The sequence below is a fragment of the Coturnix japonica genome, chromosome 14 (assembly GCF_054131305.1).
Source record: "Coturnix japonica strain WE chromosome 14, WE-NBRP24, whole genome shotgun sequence".
Taxonomy (NCBI): Eukaryota; Metazoa; Chordata; class Aves; order Galliformes; family Phasianidae; genus Coturnix; species Coturnix japonica.
In genome coordinates, this window is record NC_140676.1 from 16322241 (window position 1) to 16342253 (window position 20013).

The window sequence follows — 20013 nt, forward strand, 5'->3', positions numbered from 1 at the left end:
CTACAAAAGCAGGTAATGGTTGTGGTTAACCTTCTGCTGAGCGCTGCTTGAAAACAAACCCGTCTGCGTTATTCCTGTGTTATTGAACCCATCCATTCTGCAACTACAATTTACCTGAAATTCCCTTTCATGTACTACCGCAACTTATGGCTCCAAACTTCCTTGCAAAACCCCTGATGCAGCAAAACATTCTATTGCCAAGCACGCAGCAGAGTAACTGCAGGGCAGCAAAATACAAAACAGGACTGAAAACAATATTCAGGATCTCATAAAAAAGTAGCCAAAGACAAAACACTGTAGTATCAGAAGCAAATAAATAACTTACTGTTATTGGTGGACTGCAGCCATACCGTAAGAGGTTGGCTGGAATACAGAAGGTAAAATGCACTGCAGAAAACCCAGGGGCTGAGCTACAAAAGGGCTACATGGCCCCATACCAGAGATGTGCATCAGTACAGCAATGGGCAAAGCCAGTATGAGAGGAACTTCTTAGTTCAAGACTTCTGTGATGAAAACTTACTCTTCTTTCTACCTGACCATGAGATAACGGGCAAAAAAGGAACAATTGCTATTATTACTTTTTAATAAGTTCTTAAAAATCACTAGACTGCAATATGTGCCAATGGTGCCACAGAATGCACACAACAAGCAGCAGATTACACGCTTTCAGTGCAAGAAAATCAATGACATGATTCTCTGAGTACTTCGTTCAATTCTTTTTATCACATCTCAGGAAGAAACACGGCACTGAAATAAACACACAAAGATATTGTCAGAGAAGAGAGGCCTTTCCTATTAAGTGAAACAAAAAAGACTGGGATAGTTTCAAATTGAGACTAATAAAATAACAGTAAAGCAATGATCCATCACGTAAGGAAAGCAGTGTAAGGGTGTTCCATCACGTAAGGGTGCACTCATTTAGTCTCTCATGGAACAAGAGCAACAAGCCCAGGAGGCTGCGCATTTACACCTGCAGAAAGATAACTACTCTACATAAAATGCTTCCTGAAACAAGATGGCACTGAAATCACGAGGTCGGCTGGACTCAGAAAAGGGTTAGATCACAGAAGGTTGGAAAAGACCCCCAAGGTCATCCAGTCCAACCATTTGATGCTTATATATATGAGATGTTCATACAGACATGGAGACACCGACAGTGCGCTGGGTGGGGAGATTTGGTTTCTGTGCCACGTACAAGTTGTCTGCCCCATGGAATCTCACAGCAGCTGTCAGTCTTTTCACACTCACACATCCAGTTCTCCCACTTCTTTGCAGCAGATCTGATACACAGAACCACAGGATGCCAGGTGTCATCTGAAAGAATCCTGCACTGCTCATCCAGTCTGTTCTACATATGTTTCCATCTTTGCATGGCATGTCCCTTTTGTTTAGAACTTCTATGATTTCCCCATTTGTTTTGTAACTCATCATTCAGGCTTATATCACAACCTAGAAACATTTTTTTGTTTGTTTTCATTTTTTATGACAACATTCTCATGTTTGACAATGGAAAACAGAGGCCTCAGTCTACACTGCTCGGGTCAGGTAAATTTACACTGCTCTACCGTACCTTCTGCAGATCCACAGTAGTAGCAATTACAAGGGTAGGGAAGACAGATGGAAGTCTTAAAAAAGATGAGTGCTCTTTGAATGCTGCCATACAGCAGGACAGAAGAATCAGGATGAGATGATGGAAATAATATGAAATTCTCTCCACAACTAACCCAAGCAATTTAATTCTTGAAAAAAAATAAATGCATGACTTGAAAAGTGACTACAAAGGCCTTCAATCTTCATAAAAATTCCTTCAGTTTCCCATTCCAAGTAGCCGCCTCCTCCCATTGCCTTCTACTTGCTGCAGTCATTTTGTTTTGTTCTTTGCATCCGTGATCAAAGAGAAACACTCTAATTTGAGTATTTCTTTGATAATCTTGAGAACCTAGCTACAGGTAATTTTCTGGTCATCAAAGATAGTTCAAGCAGCTCATTCTCGCTTAGACTACTGCTCTAATCACCGTGTCATTTATTCAACTCAATAAACTATTTTACCAGACATGAAGAACGCAATAAATTGTCATCTGCAGCCATAAGCCACAGAAGTGAGATGAGTGAGGAGCTCTAAGTGAGAAGATTAAACATCATTGTTTTCTAATGCTGGTGTTAAGAAGAACAATAACGGCACTTTACAATAGATTTTCCTGTGTATCCTTAGATATTCTTATCTTTTACCTAGAATCCCTCCCTCTAAAATGGGAAGCGACTGTTGACAAGAATGTTATTAGGGATAAAAGCACCATCACAAGTGAAAAGGAATTGGCAGATACTGAAATGGTGAGCCCTTCTGCATTCATAATAAGAACCAATTTCTGATATGTGATTAAATGTAGTGTACGACTGTATTACTGGACTTCTCCTTCCCAGCACTCCTCCCAGGGCAGCAATACCAGGTTTCAGTTTGCTGCGGTTTCTCTCTGCCAGCTTCCCCCACGCGGCCCAAGCAGTGTCAAAGGTGAGAAGCAATGCTACTCCCTACCTGCACTTGCAAAGGTATCACCAGCCCCTGGAAAATCCACACTGCATAAGCATTCCAGTTGTTGCAGGAGGGGCTCTGCCATGCAGCTGTATCCCATTGCAGTGAGGGAATTCGAACACTTACAGACCAGAGGTGGCAGCCACTGAGATAAGTGCACACTGAGATCAGCACGCTGTGCTCCCCTGTCCCTGCCACAGCTCCTCCCAGGCTCTGCTACTCCCTGCATTGTCCTTTCCACAGATGGGCAGGAGTGTTGGCAGAGCTCTCCGACCCTAATTAAGGGGCTGCTGACCATGCTTGAAAGCCACAGGCTTGAAGTCAAGCGAGTGTTCACTCCTTGGGTCGAGCCACATCTGAAACAACAGAACCAAAGCACTGCAAACAAGCTTTATCAAGGGAAAAAGAAAGAAAGTCAACCACAATGACTTTAGAATTCCCTTTTTAGTTCTTTTTTAAACATATCAACGTTTCCTATAAGAGCTGTTAGCCAAACATACATTTTGCTAACCTACCATGGCCTGAAGATGAAAGCTGAATGACATTCACCCATGTTCTTTACCTTTCAAACAAGGCTTCCTGACAACTTTCCTCATTCCCACACAAGACTGCTGCAGTCCACTGCAGTACAGGGATGGCTGTCCCAAGAAACACGCCGAGCCCAGAGCATTACCTTCCATCACTATCATTACCTTCCGTCACTACCAATCATTACCTTCCATCACTACCAACCTGCCTCAGTGCAAGGCTGCTCCTCCCAGCCCTCCTGGAGACTCTCAGAGTGAGCTCCTATTCCTGCAGCACTAAGCTACTTGAACTCACCTGTTAACAGTAAGGACATATCTAATGTGGACTGGGAGAAACAGAGACTGAGACCTATGCCTCTGTGCAGGAAAGTGGTACAAAGTCACAATGCTTTTCCACTGCTACCTACGGAGATCCTGGGCTCAGGCTGTGCAGCAGCACAGGAGACAACATCAGGACTCCATCAGATCAGAGAGATCTAAGTCACACCGCCCTGTTACCACTTCAGAGCCATTACACACAAGAGGGTGATGTGATTTGCCAGCTCCAAAATGCAGTGCACAAAAGAGCTGACACACTCTCTGTAGAGCCCTCAGCCCTGCCATTCATTCAGAGAAATCTCTACTGCAGTCTTTAAGGTTGTGAGCTCCAGTTTGCCTTAATAACACATGTTGGCAGTGGGAAATTAATGACATAAACAGTACACTGGATCCCAACTGTTAGGTGAACTGTGATGGTAATTGCTACAACTATGCAGACGGTGTTACTTGTTTCTTTTGCTCATTTCTTTTGCTCCTACGCTTAAAAAGTGCTATTGGTTTCTGCTTTTTTACATCAAAAGCAAACAAAAAGCAAACTGAGCACTTGAGTTCTCTCAGTAAAAAGTGCTGTTCCAGCCTTTAATCCCTAATGACTTTGTGCTTTGTCATTAACACTCCCAGACTGCTGCTCGCTGAAGAGGACGAGGTGTTCCTGGAGCTTCACATTAATGGTGAGCAGAGTGGAACCCTTCTGCCTTGCTAATAGATTCCTCTGCATGCTCAGTCAAGGAGCTGCCCTATTAAGTCCAGGCTCCTGAAAGAGATAAAAAAACACTGCCCAATTTTAGGACGAGGATCAGTACGCACCATTGCACGCCAAGCTGAACACAGTCTCATGCTCCAGCCCTACCAGCTGGCCAGGCCTCGCTCACATAAGATACACCACACTTCCATCATTAACTTCCTTATGAACAACACATCTGGAATGTAAGTTTCACCTTCTGCACACTTGCTAACAGAATGCATCCATTCATAGCTCGCTAATCAAACTCAGTATCAGGGAAGAAGACGTACAGAGGAAGAAAGATGCTTGATTTTGCTAAGCCAAGGAACCAGGCTTTGACTTTTAAAACTGTTTTAAAAGAAACCAACTTTTCGTGGGTAACTTGGCAGCTCTTTTACAACAATATCAGGCAGTTACTCAGCAGAAAAAAACAGCCATTTGCATAAAGATTCAGGGTTGGATTTCTGAGGTTTCTATGTAGATCTGTGGGAGGATTTTATCATTTTTTGGTTTTACTCATTCTTTACATACCCAGAAAGTTAACCCTTACAACCATCACTTTCTTTGGCTGTGTTAATTACCCTGTCCTCAAATCATCGCTCACATCATCACCACTCAGGAAAGCTCTAAGAAGCCTCCATGCTCACAGTGCTTCCAATGCCTGCGTTTTGATAGAAACTGTAATACGTGCTTTTGTTCCAGCATAGAATTCCTCCAAGCCTGATATAATTCAACATGATTAACAAAAGGACAGTTTCATAACGCTAATTAGCATTGTGTAGTCAGAAGATAGACTGTGGGCCTGTATCTCCAACGTCCCATGTTTAATTTGTTCTCTCGACATAAAAAGACTGGTACATTAAGCATATCTTCTTCTCACATTCTGCTTTTCAGATGAATTGCAATGCATGCAGATAGACTGAAATGCTCAGCAGATGAATTTTGCTTGAATCTCAAGTGCGACAAATTAAACGAGATCTTCACTCACTGCCTTGGGAAGAGATGGCAATGTATTACACTTTACAAGCAACAGCAGTTGGAAATCCAGTTTTGGCTGATGCGCGGTTCTAATTGCATGCTAAAACTTGGAAGACCTAAGAATTGGAAAGGAAAAGAGCAGGAGAGAGACTTCACCAAGATAATGAGAGGGCTGCTTGCTGAAATCAGGGAACATGGCTGGTAAGGTCTGCAATGCTGAGCTAAAGGAGGAAGAAAGCAGACTACTTGTCCTGCCCAATGCATTACCTTAGAGAAATGGAGTTCTGTAACTTGTTTTAATACCTGAAGCCCTAGCAACAAGACAGCTGGAGTGAAGAGTCTGATGGAAGAACTGCATCAAATCTAAGTATTAGGATTGATTCTGCCTCCAGTCCCCATGAATCATAAACATTGCAAACAGTTACCAGTCCGTGGGGCCCATTGCATTTTGAGGCCCTGTAGGCACTATAAGGTATTCTCAGGATGCAGGGAAATAATTGAGGCTAAAACTTCCTTTGTATTAACAGGAAGATACCCCAGCTGCTTGGCAGTGTCCTACAGCCTTAATGTTTCAGGCAGAAGACATTTACCTGTTTCTTAATAAACACAGAACAGATCAACTATTTATCCAGCGCAGATAATAGATCCCCACCTAGTAATTTTCTACTTCTTAAACGTAAATGTCACAGGAAAAACTTATTCCTACTAAATGTTGAGCATGAACCTTAACAGAGAAGTAGGCAATGTGGCAATGAATGATCTTTGCATTTTGTCATCACCAACTACTGTGGCCCATCCGCCCCGAAGCGCCTGTAGTTCCTATCAATCCGCCTTCAGATGTGAAAGGAACAGGCATAGCTTGGGAGAAATGATGGGTACTTCATTATGTGCATTCAGAAAGAACCTGCCACGAAGCATTGCCCCGCTGAATGTTATAAAAGTTCTCATAAATATTCATGTGCAGCATTTGTACTCTAAGCATTTAATCACCGCTTTAAAAAAGAAAGGCATGGGGGAAGGAGAGAGGGAGAAATTACTGCTTCCCTCTGTTCCGACCCAAAGAGTCCCAGGCAACAAAATATATGGATTTGTGCACAAATGTTCTGGAAATTAAACAGTACCCAAAGCAGAAACTTACAGAATAGGGACAATAAAGGCATGAGGAGGAGCTTAAAAATAAGATTATACACCTAGAATAAAGGTTGAAGGTTTAAAGAAGCAATGTGAATTTGTCAGAAATCACATAAGCAATGGAGACAGCAGCTAGAGAAGAGCTTGGGCTACCAGCCTTGCTGTCATTTTGCCATTAAGCCACACCAAGATAACTCTGCCTTTTGCATTCTTTTATCCACTGCTGTGTACCAGAAACATATATAGTTACACTGTAGTTTTGGGCATGCATCCTTTCAGACAATGCACTCTACACATAGCTCCCCATTCAAGATAACTGCAGGAAAAGATGCCATATAGCAAACTCCCTTGCACACAGGGTGAGTATGCCTAGTGCTGGCTGAACTGAATGTAAGCAATAATGCTGCATGAGTAGAGAGTGAGGTCTATTGCTGTGAAATCTGGGTTCCCTCGTGAGTCAGTTCTTGCTCTCAGATGTACTCAGCAAACCTCAGCGGAGATGTTCTGGACCTACACCAGTTTAGAAACAGAAAACAAAATAAAGAAAGTACATTGATGTCTTCTACATTCCTCAGGAAAACTGCCTCTTGTGAATGGTTTTTGTCATTTACATCGTATTGTGCTTGATTTGTTTTACCAACTTGACTGGAACAAGAGCTCAGACATGAAAGCAAAGCCTTTTCCACAGGCTGGTTCTAATTGCATTAAATCTCAAGTGAGATAGGACATTTAAATAAGAAACAACAACTGCAGCAGAGCCTGAGATAACAGCACACCGAGATAGTACAGAACGATATAGTACAGATTAGCGTGCTCCCATCACATTCCAGCAGGAGAAACATTCCTCCTTTGGGATGGCACAGCAGGAAGGGCAGCAGGTACTGCTGAGAGCACCGATATGAATGTGCAGAACGGAGCCTGCAAACACGTGGTCTATAAACACAGTAAAAGCTGTTGAAAGTCCACAGCTTTTGTGTTTGATGTTACAAACCACTGCCCAGCTGCACCTCCAGCACAGCTGGTGCAAATGGGAGCCCACACCCACCACCTCCCCTGCAGGGAACCAAAAGGGAGGAAAGGAGATTGCTGAGGGAGGGAAGGAACTGCATCACCTCCCTGCACCCCACCTTTTCCCTGGGCTGGGCAGAGGCACAGCTGCAGGGAAGCAGAAGGGCTGGCCCATGGAAAGAGGGGAGGAGGGCAGTTATCACCTCCCTTTGATTACAGCCGGTTACCAGGCTGACTCAACCAGCACCAAACCACAGGCAGGAGATTCTACAGTGTGATTTATCAGTGTATGGCTGGAGCTGAACCAGCTTTGCATGTACAGAGCTGCATATCAGCTACAGAAACCTGTCAGCTGTTTTTCCAAAGGCATAACAGTGCAATTTCAAGGAAACTATTTAGATACCCCGAGGACTAACAGACTTATTTTCAGTCAATAAACAGAATCTGTGATTATAAATTCTGCGCTTAGAGAATATAAACTTTCACAGCAGTTCAGTAAATAAAACGCTCTTGTCTAAATAGCAAAACATACATTGACGCTCTATTAGAAAGGTAATCAAGTACACAAAAGGAAATTGAAAAAGTTAATTGCCAAGCACAGAATAAAATTTACCTTCTCGTGTGTACATTCTGCACCTCTGACTTGCAACACTGCAAGTGCACTTATGCACTAATTAGCTCTGTTTGCCCGGTGAATAGTGCCACAGCACCAAGGAATGGCTCCGTGCAGAACGTTGAGCAATAACAGTTAAGAGACCGCACTGCAAGAACATTTTCTAAATGGAGCTCAGAGGTATCTGCACAGCCACTGCTGGAGCTGAATTGAATCTGAAAAGAAAATGCATGAAGGTAATCACAAGATGTGCAACTGTGAAATAGTTTTGCACGTAGTAAGCAAAGGAGGAATCTAACTCATGCCCCTGTATCAACTCTTGAGTTTGGTAGTAAGTTCCTTGAGGCCCTTATGCTTATCAGATATTGGTGAGCTACAATTAGATGGAGATGCTCACCTCCTTCTACCCTCACCACTCATATTGGCTCTGCTCTTCTCCTGACATCTCCAAACCAACTCATCTTTGGAACAGCAGCACAGTAGCCTGTGGATGGGGAGGAACAGCAGTTTTCTCCTGGACCATCAAGTTGAACTGGCTCGTGAAGACAAGAAATAACCATTCAGAACCACAGAGATGACGCTGCATGGCTCAGCACATCACAGAGGCTGGCACAGCTCTGCTGTTCTCTGCACCTGAGAGGTAGTGGCCAGGAGAGAACTCCCAGCAGCAAGTTTTATGCAGGCATTGTGGCAGGAGAGAGCATTCTGAAGCTCTAGGCCTCACAGGGACTTACTCAAGTTGCTTAAATACTTTCAGTCCTGCTCAAGCATCTCTTATAGAGAATCCCTCAGTCATTCACAGTGACTGGGACAGACTGTCCCAAGCTCTGCAGCCAGGGACCAGACTCCCCAGGACCAAACACTGCTCACACCATGAGTGGCTCAGCTACATCTCCAATAACACAGCCCTGTGCTACCTATTCTCAAGGAACAGGCTAGTGTGGCTATGGGCTGGCATTACCCATTTACAGGTGGTAATTACCTTTATCATATTAATTAGCTTTTTTTTTTTTTTCCCGGTTACTAGCATATATCTTGTACATTGGATACCACGGAATTATCAATGCACTATTTAAAAAAAAAACAAAACTAAACAGAAGACTATTTATTCCCCAAAGAGAGTAGTAATTCTCAGACCTTCTATTTCTGATCATGAGTTGCAATAAGGGCTGAAGACACCAGGGGCTGCACAGAGCACAGATCATGATGACCTGAGCCCTGAAGAGAAAGCAAATTAAACAGTGCCTCCTGAAAGCAGGGCATCTATAAAAGCAAGTGCCTATACAGCAAAAACACGGGGAGATTTATTTCACCAAAGCAGGTGTAACAGATCATGCCTGGCCCACTGTAACTAAGTTACTTGCTTCCACTGACTGCTCCAGCTGACATGCATTCCTGGCTTGCTATCCAAGTTTGGTCATACACAGGTACTCCCTAACACCAAGCTTTACAGAGCACTGACCTCAGATATCAGAGAACCCACCATGCTTTCTAAAGATGCACAATGTCTTCCAATCAGCTGAAATAATGTTTTTTGGCTACAAGTCCTCCTTTTTTCCCAAGACTTGAATTGCTTATTGCCCAGGCGGATAGATCTAAGGATGCTGGTAAGAATTAGGTGTGTACAGTGTCACCAACTCCGTGCCCAACTCCAGTTCTTTGAGATACAAGTACTCCTACATTGCAGGAAACAAGGGCAGCAGAAAACTGTGGATCCTGTGAATATAAAAATCATCTTCAAGTCTTGGAACAATCCAGCCCTAATTACAGCCAGCTGGAGACTGATCTCTGTGCAGCAATACTAAGGTAATTAACCCAGCACTGACTGATGCCAGACTTGAGGACGCTACTGCCAAGGTGAGCGCTGGTATCCATCACTGAAACCAACCTACTGGGTACCAAAGTCTTCAGAATCACTCAGGGACACACAGTTGAGTGCATCTTCTTGGTTAGGTGCTCTCTTTCTTCAGATGCAGAAAAAATGCCTTTTCCACTCAAAAGACAAATTCATACATGTTGATTAATTTAACGTCTCCCTAGTAACACCAATTTTTAGACAAGTTCAGTCCCTCTGGCTTCAAGTTTTTGTTCTACAGCCAATTAGTCTTACAGTGAGCAGGAGAAAACACTCCTGTTGCTTTTTGTTACGGAGCAGTACCTGCCAAAGCTTTGATTTCTAGTCACTAATGCGAGAAAGAAAAAAATCTGCAATAGTTTAACTCAATGAAACAAGAATGATGCAAGACCCAAACCAGAAAGACACCACAGAAACCATTCATAAAGACACAGTGCAATGAGAAACACAAGCAGCCAGCCATCGTTAGATCCCATGTGGGTTTACAAAGAAGAACAACCTTGCGCATCCCAGTAGCATATTTGGAGTGTTTTACAAAATCCGGGTGGGGAGGTAAGAATGTGAAGAATTCCAGAGAGGGACTCATTCATTCTGTGTCTTGTTTTTCCCCCACATCTTCTTATCAAGTCCTGAACAAGAACACCACTCCAGCTGTGTGTGAGCATGGCCAGCACAGCCCCTCTGTAGGACAGTGAGTTCTGCTGATGCCTTCAGAATGGCACAGCAACACAAACCAGAGTGGTAGCACGCAGCTTCAGGTTAAGGTGTTATGTGCTATTTTCCCCTGAAGAAAACACACATTTCATAACCAGGGATGGCAGTTAATGGAATAAAAATAAAGGCTTTGCAAACTATGGTTAACTGTCATATAAAGAATGACTCAAGAGGCACTACTAAAAAGAGCGTTTCTGCTTAAACTATAGGTGTGCCTGTGTCCCTGTTTAAGACAGCAATCAGGCTGAAAAGAAGCAACTGCAGAAGAAGAAAGGAGGAAGGGTTGTGTGTCACCAGGCGCCTCTTGCTGCCTCTCAGGTGCATTTCAGCCATGCTGCTTTCTGTTCTCATCCCCTCACCCCGCTCTCAGTATTAGTGGGCAGATCAGAAGTATTTACATAACTGCCTATATGCCATTTCCTAATTGGGAGAATATGGAGCTAATGGAACTGCTTTGATTTACAGTGGCGAAAAATAGCACCAATACTGTAGGCTGCAACTCTTCAACATCTGAACAGCACAACTAAAAGAAGATTTTTCTATCGGCAACTACCTAAGAAATCTATTAATGACACGACATGATTGTTCACAGGAGGAGATTTATGTGCAGAGATTATCTGAAGCTGATTGTTCTGTTAATTAGCAGAATCTGAAATGTGTTCAGAGTCCTGTAAGAAGAATGGCAATGCATTTCTTGCCAATGCCGTGTCATACAATATGAAACTAGATAATAAAAAGAACCCAGTATGAAAAGCACAATCTAATAATCACCAACTCAGCAGCTCATGAATCAAAATCACGAAACAGAGAACACTAGTTTCACATGATGGAAATGAACGGAGGCTCAATTGGTTACAAACACTGAGGAAATGAAGATGGGAGGCCTCACTGTAAAGAAAAGGCTCCTTATCTGCCAGCCTGCGGAAATGCACAGCTCCCACGGACGGTGATCCCGTCACCAAAAGCACTACAAGCCGATTCATGTGAAACACAGGAGCTGGTTGAAAATGACAAACTGCATTAGTCTGGAGCTTCACGAAGCCTATGAGATGATTTTTCCATCTTGCCTGACCTGCTTGGTTAAGTTTCCAGGGACAGCCGCTGCAGCACCAGCAATCTGAGCACACAGCCTTCATCAGTCTTCTGTGGCCAGACGAACCATCAAGGAGGACCATTGGAACAGAGCTGCGCTGGGACCGATCTCACAGGTGAGCGTCAGTGAAGATGAAGACCAAAGCAAGCTGGTGAAAAATCACAATTGGCCTTTGGAAAGAATTGCGTACAGGGACATTAAACAAATACTTCTGTGTTGCTGTTGCTTCCTGTGTTGATGTTTCCATCCTGAATCATCGGATTCAGTCATTTAAACTTCAACTGAAAAAGCACAGTCGGGCCTAAAAAGTAGCACACCAGGCCTCAGGGAAGGACAGTCTTATCTTAACCCCCAAGCCAAGCACATCTTGAGTTTCCTGTCTCTACCTGCTTTTCACACAGAGCCCCAAGTCTTCACTGTGAACCTTGGCTTGATTTTTTTGGCAGGGGGGCTGGAAACAGGTGAATGCTGAGGTCCCTTCCAACTCAAGCCATTCTGTGATTCTATGATTTACACCTGGGCAAAGCTTAATGCCTATGGTGTAGCTGCGTAACCCCATGGCTCCTCATGCCAGCAGGAAGGCAGCCAGCCAGAACAGCTCTGCCCAGAATGTTTTCCAACCATAAGTGAAGGGCAATTGATACAGCAGGTGAAGTTAGGCAAATGGATCAGGAATGCACAAAGGAAACACACTATGCAAATGTAAAAGCATTAAGGGAGCCTTTTCATGGTTATCATCTTAAAAGCATATTTAAGCCAACAACCCCACCTCCTCTAATGTGGGTACTTAGCTGTATCTATAGCACATACCAGGCTGCCTCAGTGCCAGTACCTTATGCTCCTTCCTTGCTCTATGTGCCAAATCAAAGAGAAGGAACAAAAGCTGGTGTTGTTTCTGGGAAGAAGTGGGTTCCATAGGAGCGGGCCGTTCCCTCTCATGCACACAAGGTATGTGGAGCAGCCCAGGGGCACCTGTGTGCAGACACAGAGGCAATACCAGGCCTCTCCGGGCACTCCTTTGGAAGGCAGAAGGCACCATGGTGACTGTGGGACAGCGGTGCACTCGGCTGCTTGCAGCCTCTCCCTGCCATGGGCAGGGTGGTGATCTCCTCTGCGCTGCATCTTCCCCCCTCAGTTTGCTCTTCCCTTCCTGATGATAAATGTGCTTTTTATTATTGTAACCGATTCAACAATAATTTTTAGAAATTTTATCGCTTATTGAGATTTCACTCAGTGAGTCAAGTGGAAAAAATGCATCCCGGAGCCGAGAGAGAACCCTCCCAGCTGAATTCCCTGATCCAAGAGCTCCTCCCATGCAACGCCCTCCAGCTGCTCTGGGAGACAAGAGGAATCCATCGGTGCGGCACCCTCAGGGCTGAATTCTGCGCTGAGGATGGGAAACCACGCCATGGGCTGGAGCCCTGAGCCTGACAGATTTACAGCTGGTGCTATTTCGGTGCTCTGCAAGGCAGCGGCGTATAAAGGAACAGACAAAACATGTCCTTCCAGTTCTCTAACTTCCCCCTGAAGAGAAGGTGGTTGCAAGCCACCTGTACCTCCTACCTACCGAATAAGACAAACCAAGGTGGAACAAGCTCCCTGCCTAGAAAGAACAAATGAGAGTTTGCACCACTTCCCCATCAATATTGCTGGGCTCTTAAGTGTCTTCTAGAACTCCAAGGTCTTAGGGCCCCGGATCCACAGCTTTGGATGCTGCCTCCCTCCTCTTGTTCTCATCAGGAATGCAGACAGAGCAGAGACCTGTGAGCACACGTACACACAGGGAGGGCCATAGAGCGAGGGAGAGGAATAGAGAAGGAATGCTGGAAGAGAACAGTAAATCTGAAAACCTGAAAAAACAAAAACATCTCTTACCATTCCCTTGAGTTTCATTTGTCACCGCTGCAGACGGATGGAATCTGCAAGCCCTACTTTTCTCCCATAGACTAGCTAGGAGAAATAAATACAACACTCAAGCATGGTGTTTCTATATTCCACATCAAGCTGGCACAGAACTGCAAGACTGGAGGCCAGTCGGGGAGAACTGCCAACCTATTGACCCACAGAGGGGCTGAAACCATCTGCTTAGGGCTGGGAAGCCGCTGAGTGCCAGCCTGTGCTTGCACAGCAGACTTCAGATACCTGAATGTGGCTTTCAGATCCGCCTTTAACCCTGCGAGAAGTTCTGCCATCCCAGGGCACTAACAGGTCTCCCACCCGAGTGCTCACTCAGCACAGTGTACATGGGTGGGCCGGGAGAGGGGAACAGATAACCTTGCAGGGTTGAGTAATCCTGTCTGAAACAGAGGAACACCAGCTCTGTTTCTATATCTTATATTACTGAGATGAACAGCCAAACATCCATAAAAAGCTAAGACATACAACAGCAAGAAAAGCCCAACACTGCATGCCTTAAATCACAGTAAAAGGAGGTTTTGAATATTAAAAGTCCTAAGTGTTTTGTATTCTAACTAGTAAATTAGAGAAGATGGAGTATTCCTGCTCCCACTTTAAAAAAGATGCCATTTCTGTATTCCACATCCTGGCTGGGACACAGATGTGGGGAAGGCACAATATAGCCCTGCAGTACAAGTCAATGTAGTTTGGGTGGTTTGTACCCAATTATGAGTAGACGGAGAGAACAGGAAAATCAAGTAAAAACAGCAGAAAAGAAAAAGGGGAAAGTGTTATGGAAATATTGTTCAGCAGCAGCAGAAACCAACCTACACAGTGCACTATGTCAATGTGTATACTTCGGAATCAGCTGCCAGATGAATAGTAATCATTACAGAGATGGTTCCACAACGGGTCCTGAAGCACAGTTTCACCAGAGCTGGGAAAGGGATGCAGCAAAAGCCAAAGCTGCTGTTGCTTTTCAGTAATGGAGATGAGATGAACCCCTGGGAACAGGTTCCTCTAAATTACCAAGCAATCCATCACACAAAATATTCCAATTTCTTACTGATAAATGAAACTCACAACATTCAGGGCTCACCCAAACATTAGACTTGCAAGGTTACTCAGTTTGATGTCTAGCAGTAAGAAACAGTATCCTCTATAATCCAAACAAATGATCTTACAAAGCTGTATTAAGGAAATAAGAAATCTTATTACCACTCAAGTTGGAGGCGTTTCACACATCCTAGTACCCACAGTCCGTGTTGTAAGGCATTCCTGCAGGCAATGAGCCCAATGCAGATCTCAGTGCCTGCTGCAGATCTCAGTGCCTGCTGCTTCAGCCCTTCTCTCCATGGCTGCAGGTCAGAGCAGCACCACGTTCCGAAAGTTGCATCTATTTGTTGATAGGTTTCCTAGCGTCCGGATCATCAAAGACCTCAGGAACCAGACATATGCCTCTACTTAAACCCATTTATCTGGGGCAGGGTGCTCACCACAGGCCAGAAGGTGCAAGCAGCTCACGGCCACCTGTGCCATCTGCCCAAGCCACAGCCTGGGGTGGAAGGGCACAGTAACAGTGAGGCCATCTTTCTAAATGCCACCAATGACAAGGAGGCAAAACTGAAGCAACCCACACAAAAACCAAAGCCATGATGTAGGGGATGTTTTTCCTTCTACTGCTGGCTATAGGTACACCCTCCAAGGGCCATGCATGGCTGCTGAGTCCATATCCTTGTGCACATCGCTGCCTTTTGTGCTCTGAGAGCTGCTCCTTGCTTTCAGACCAAACTGTCAGACACTGAGAATCCAACAACATCAATGCTAATCCACATATCAGCAGGTGGGTATCTTGGATACAAAAACCTGTGAAAACACATCACCCTAAGCACGCACGTTATCATTTCTACATCACAGTGTAAAGAGAGGAAGCATCATTTCCAAACTGCCCATCACGGGAGCATAGCACAGCAGCACAGCTCAATACCACCAGCCCAAGTGTTTCAGAGCCCCCATCAGCACTTCACAGCCCCAGACTTGTGGCTGTGCCAGCCCTGACCAAGGCGCTGCAGGAGCTGTGCAGACCCCAGGGCTCGGACATGGTTGGCACCCGCAGGCTCTCCTGAAAATTACCTGCCTCCTACACTCAGGCATTTTGAAGCAGCATTACCCCTCTGCTGATAGGTGGTAAAGGAAAGAGATGCACTCTGCTTTCAGAAGGCTGTAATTATTTTGCTTTCAGAATGGGCTCCTTGAGCTGTAGACAGAGCACACACTGGTTGAAAGGAAAGGAATGAACCTGTGCTGGGAGTGTGCCTTCTTGTCTGGATATATTTATGTTGTTAATATACATTCACAGATGTGCTGGAGAAGAGATTTGGAGAAGGAGAGTTTATAAGTCAAAACGTTTTTTTTTCTGTTTGCTTTAAAAAATACAAAGTTCAGAATGAATACGCTGTTTAAAATAGAACAGACACATGCTGAGAAAGCCAGCAGTTAGCGGCTGGCTCACGCTTAAGGGCTCTCAAAAAGCAAGTATCTGTTATTTGTGCATTTAAGGACTTGCTCCTCCTGAGCCACTGATTCAAAAAGGTTCTGCCACCACAAGATGAAGACATCCCAAGGGCTGCTGCGTAGGCTGAAATCCTGGGCATGCTTGGAACACTACTCCTTCACTTGAAGAACAGAAAGATCAGCAAGGGCAGTATGTTTCTGCATTAATTGCTCTGGTTCTAATAACGAGGTCAGAATAAGTCTGCCCAGTGCAGAAGTGAGCTGGTCGTGTGGCCAGATCATACAAACCAAGCCCCAAACACATTCCTGCATGCTGTGCTGACCTCCCCAGCAACACAGCGTGCCCCTGAAAGGTTACAAAACACTGGTCTGTCAATTGCATGCGGAACTGACAACATTGCTGGCTTCAGACTTGGCCACACAGGGCTTACCATGCCCACAGCAGCGTGCAGCGCTGGGAGGAGGGCAGAGAAAGGAGCAGCACCTGTCAGCACACCCAGAGAAGTCACTACATCTTTTTTATTGTTGTTTTCTATAACACACAATCTCTCTTACGTCAACACCTGCTGAAAATGTATGTTTCTGGTGCTATCCCACACTGACAAAAGTTTCCTGAGTATCCGTACATAGTCTGATAGAGGAAGCCTCTTGGCAAAGCAAGGGAAGCCCCAGGTGGCAATAAATATGGATGTGGGGACAGAGGGGGAAAGGAGAATCAGCAGTATTGCAGCAGCAGAGAAAATCAAAAGCAACAGTGCAAAAACCCACCCAACCCCAAACCTTCAGATGGCGGCTTGTGCAACTGTACCACAGCCTAAACCCAGACCTTGCACTGGGATTACGGTCTGAGTTCCAATCCACTCCCCACCCACCACCAAACTCCTCGCCGAGCTGCATTGGAACCATTTGTGGGATCCTCCCCATCCCCATGTCTGTTCTTCTGGCAGCTGCACTCCATCATCCCTTTAAAAACCTCTTTTCAAAGGTCTTGAGGCAGAAGGCCTTTTACAGGCTAAGAGTTATCTCTAAAATCAACAAGGAAACCACACTGTGTGCTGTGCTTTACAGATTAAAGAGGAAGGCCTGAAGTTGGAGGATATTTGTTTCTAATGGGAAAATAATTGAAGGTTTTAGGGATCAAGAGGTTCTGTGTGTTTTTTTTTTAAACAAGAGCCATGCATCTGACAATAAATAGGACTTACTGAAGTGCTGCGTGTTGCTGCTGCAGGAGAGCTTCAAGATCACAGGTTGGCAGAAGCAAAAGAAATGCAGAGGAGCGTTTCCTGACAGCATCGCTGGTTGGCAATGCAAAGGCAAGGGGGGTCCTGTGGGAAAGAGGCACCAATGTTTATCAAGCCCAGTAGCAGAATTCAAGTGATTGTCATTATACAAGATAAAATTATTGCAGATATTTGCGCTCAAAAGCGATGGACTTTCTGCATCTTTTATTTAAAGAATGTCTGAAAGAAGTTGTCACCACAATATCCTGTCCTTTTCTAGCCACAAGTCCCAGATGACTTGATCAGTTTGTGCAGCTGTGGGAGTTGGAGAGGGCAGTAAGGTCTGCCCTGAGCCTCCACTTCTCCACACTGACCCATCCCAGCTCCCTCAGCAGCTCCCCATAACAGCAGTGCTGCAGACCCCTCACAGCTCTGTTCCCCTCTCTGGACACACTGCAGGGCCCCAGTGTCTTTCTGGCAGTGAGGAACCCAACACTGAACACAGCACTCGAGGTGCAGCCTCCCCAGAGCTGAGCACAGAGCAATGATCCCTTCGCTGCTCCTGCTGGCTGCACTTTTGCTGACACAAGCCAGGATGCCATTGGCCTTCTTGGCCACCTGGGCACACTGCTGGCTCGTGTTCAGCCAAGCACTGACCAACAGCCTGAAGTCCCTTTCCTCTGCACAGCTTCCAGCCACTCTGCCCCAAGCCTGTAGCATTGCCAGCAACACTGGCCTGTGCTAACTGCTGAGATCCCATGCAGATTACCCATGCAGAAATGGGATGACATCCCACCTCTGGTGATCCCGAATGGGCCTCATACTCAACTACAGGCAAGCAGGAGCATCAGCTGTGATATATTTTGACTGACCCTTAGCACGAGGGTAAGCAGAACATTCACTTATTAATTATAATTGCCTTACAAACACTCTGGCAGATGGCAACACAAGAACGAGCAACAATCTGTATGGTAGTAAAAAACAACAACAAAGAGAAGCAAAGAAAAAGCTCTTAAATATTGGATTGCGTGTAATGTGCGACTGGTGGTAGAAGGTGGAAAAGGAAAAGGAACAACCCCAGGAGTAATATATTTTAAGGAATGGCCTTGATGGCTCTGGAAGAAGGGATTCTTGGTGTTCAAATAGATGGTCCCAGTGACTGCCCCAGTACAGCATCCTACAGCAGGATGGAGGGCATATACCAGGCACAGGGTTGGTGGAGAGCTCTGCTGGCAATGGGAACTACACTGGGCAACTCTGCACCCCGCTCTGCCCACAGCTACTGCAAAGGCACCACGTCCCAGCAGGAAGCAGCGGGGGAACAGCTTTGTTCCACCTCCCCACCATAACCAGAAACGCAATCTTCACTCAAATGCTAAGCCACATACGTGGGCCATTAGTCAAAATTGCCTTTCTTTGAAACAGCCTTACCAGCTTTGACATTTCGTGATATTATTTTAACTCTGGTCTGTTTCAGAATTCACGCTGATCTTTAGAAAAAATTATTTCCAAAATAAATCTTAGAGCATCTTCTATATATTGCTGTTATATGTCATCATTTTACATAAAAGCAGAGAGTGGAAGTGATAGAAAAATGGACTGCTTCCAAGAAAATAACTGATGCTTCAGCTCTGCCAATGGCCAACCCTCACCTTTGGACATCCCCATGTAGTACCACTCAACTTTGTACTGAGAAAAGCAAGAACGTAATGCTATGCACATCTCAAGCAAGAAAAGTGCAATAGAAACCAACTTACAGTGGTCAGATGAGCCAGAGCACAAAGAAATGCAACACAAGGCTGCTAGCACTGCATCAGGCAGCTCTGCCAGACCAGAAGCAGCACCAGGAACACAGCTAACCAGGCTCAGTCCCCTTAACAGCAGGGCAGAAAGATGGGTCAGGGCTTGCAGCGCTCTGTGATTGGGAAGCCATGCTGAGTGCTGCAGCACAAGTGCTATTGATGGAGAGATGCCTTTAGAGAAGAGAGCTCTGGAGTGGGAGCGTGGCCCCCCAGCAGCGGTCTGCAGGCATCACTGAGTGGCTGTGCTCCTTCTCCCTGCACACAAGTTGCTGTATGAACACAGATGTGCAACTCTTAGAATTAAGTGTGATGCTGAGCTTCAGTATCACTGCTGGCTAATGGCAAGCTGGAGGAGAGCCCTGCTGGCTGCACATTGTCTGCTGCCCTTGGCTGCTTCTGTGCTGCACAGTACACTTTGTTTCCAGCTTGCATCTGGTTTGCACAGCTCCAGTTGTGTGGTTGCCAAGAACACTTAAACCCCAACCTGCGTTTAGTGAGAGAGCTTTAAGAGATCATTTTCTCTTCCTGTGTTTTTATTTTTGAGAGATGGAGGTGAGGCAGGTTACAGACTTTCACATTCATTCAGTTCACATGCTGTGGGGGTAGTAGCCAAGTGGTTGCTTTTAGCCATTGCAGCACTACATTGCAATGACATGGAAAGACAGGGCAGGTCAGTGTCAGGTAATTCTGGGGAAAAAGCTTTTTTACATCTTTTAAATACTCCTCCAGAAAATGGTTTTATGAGACACTGGGTCAGAATGCAACTCCAAACCACAGAGTCAGGGACAGAGTAGGTGACTGCCATGGAAAAGTGATTCATCTGTGCTGAATAAAGTATTAACTTCAAGTATTAACTAAATATAACAGACTATATCTAAGAAGGGATGATGTGGTTCGGCTGATGAGATTCAAAAGCACAGAGCCAACAGCTGCCAATCAAACAGAACTGCCAGATATCAAAGACAGGGCAAAGAAGATCAGAAGGAGGATTATAAATACAAGGAAAGCCTCAGAGAGGACAAACATGGCTGTAAAACACAACAGCAGCCCAGCAGAGCGGACCAGAAATCCCACACGTCCTTCACGTGCT

The 20013-nt window shown here is 45.1% G+C and overlaps 1 protein-coding gene across 15 annotated transcripts in view; it reads right to left on the bottom strand.

Moving 5' to 3' along the window:
* Positions 1 to 20013, bottom strand: part of PEAK1 (pseudopodium enriched atypical kinase 1) — an 81735-nt gene that overhangs the window by 37369 nt on the left and 24353 nt on the right. For 11 of the 15 annotated variants that reach the window (XM_085515837.1, XM_015872446.3, XM_015872450.2 and 8 more), the window contains one exon: positions 17104 to 17226. The exons of 2 other annotated variants lie outside the window; for them this stretch is intronic. The gene's annotated coding sequence lies outside the window, so the exon portion shown is untranslated. Of the gene's footprint in view, positions 1 to 7829; positions 8020 to 11470; positions 11640 to 17103; positions 17227 to 20013 lie in introns of those variants that run through there. 2 more of the 15 variants (XM_085515833.1, XM_085515834.1) reach the window with 2 other exon arrangements.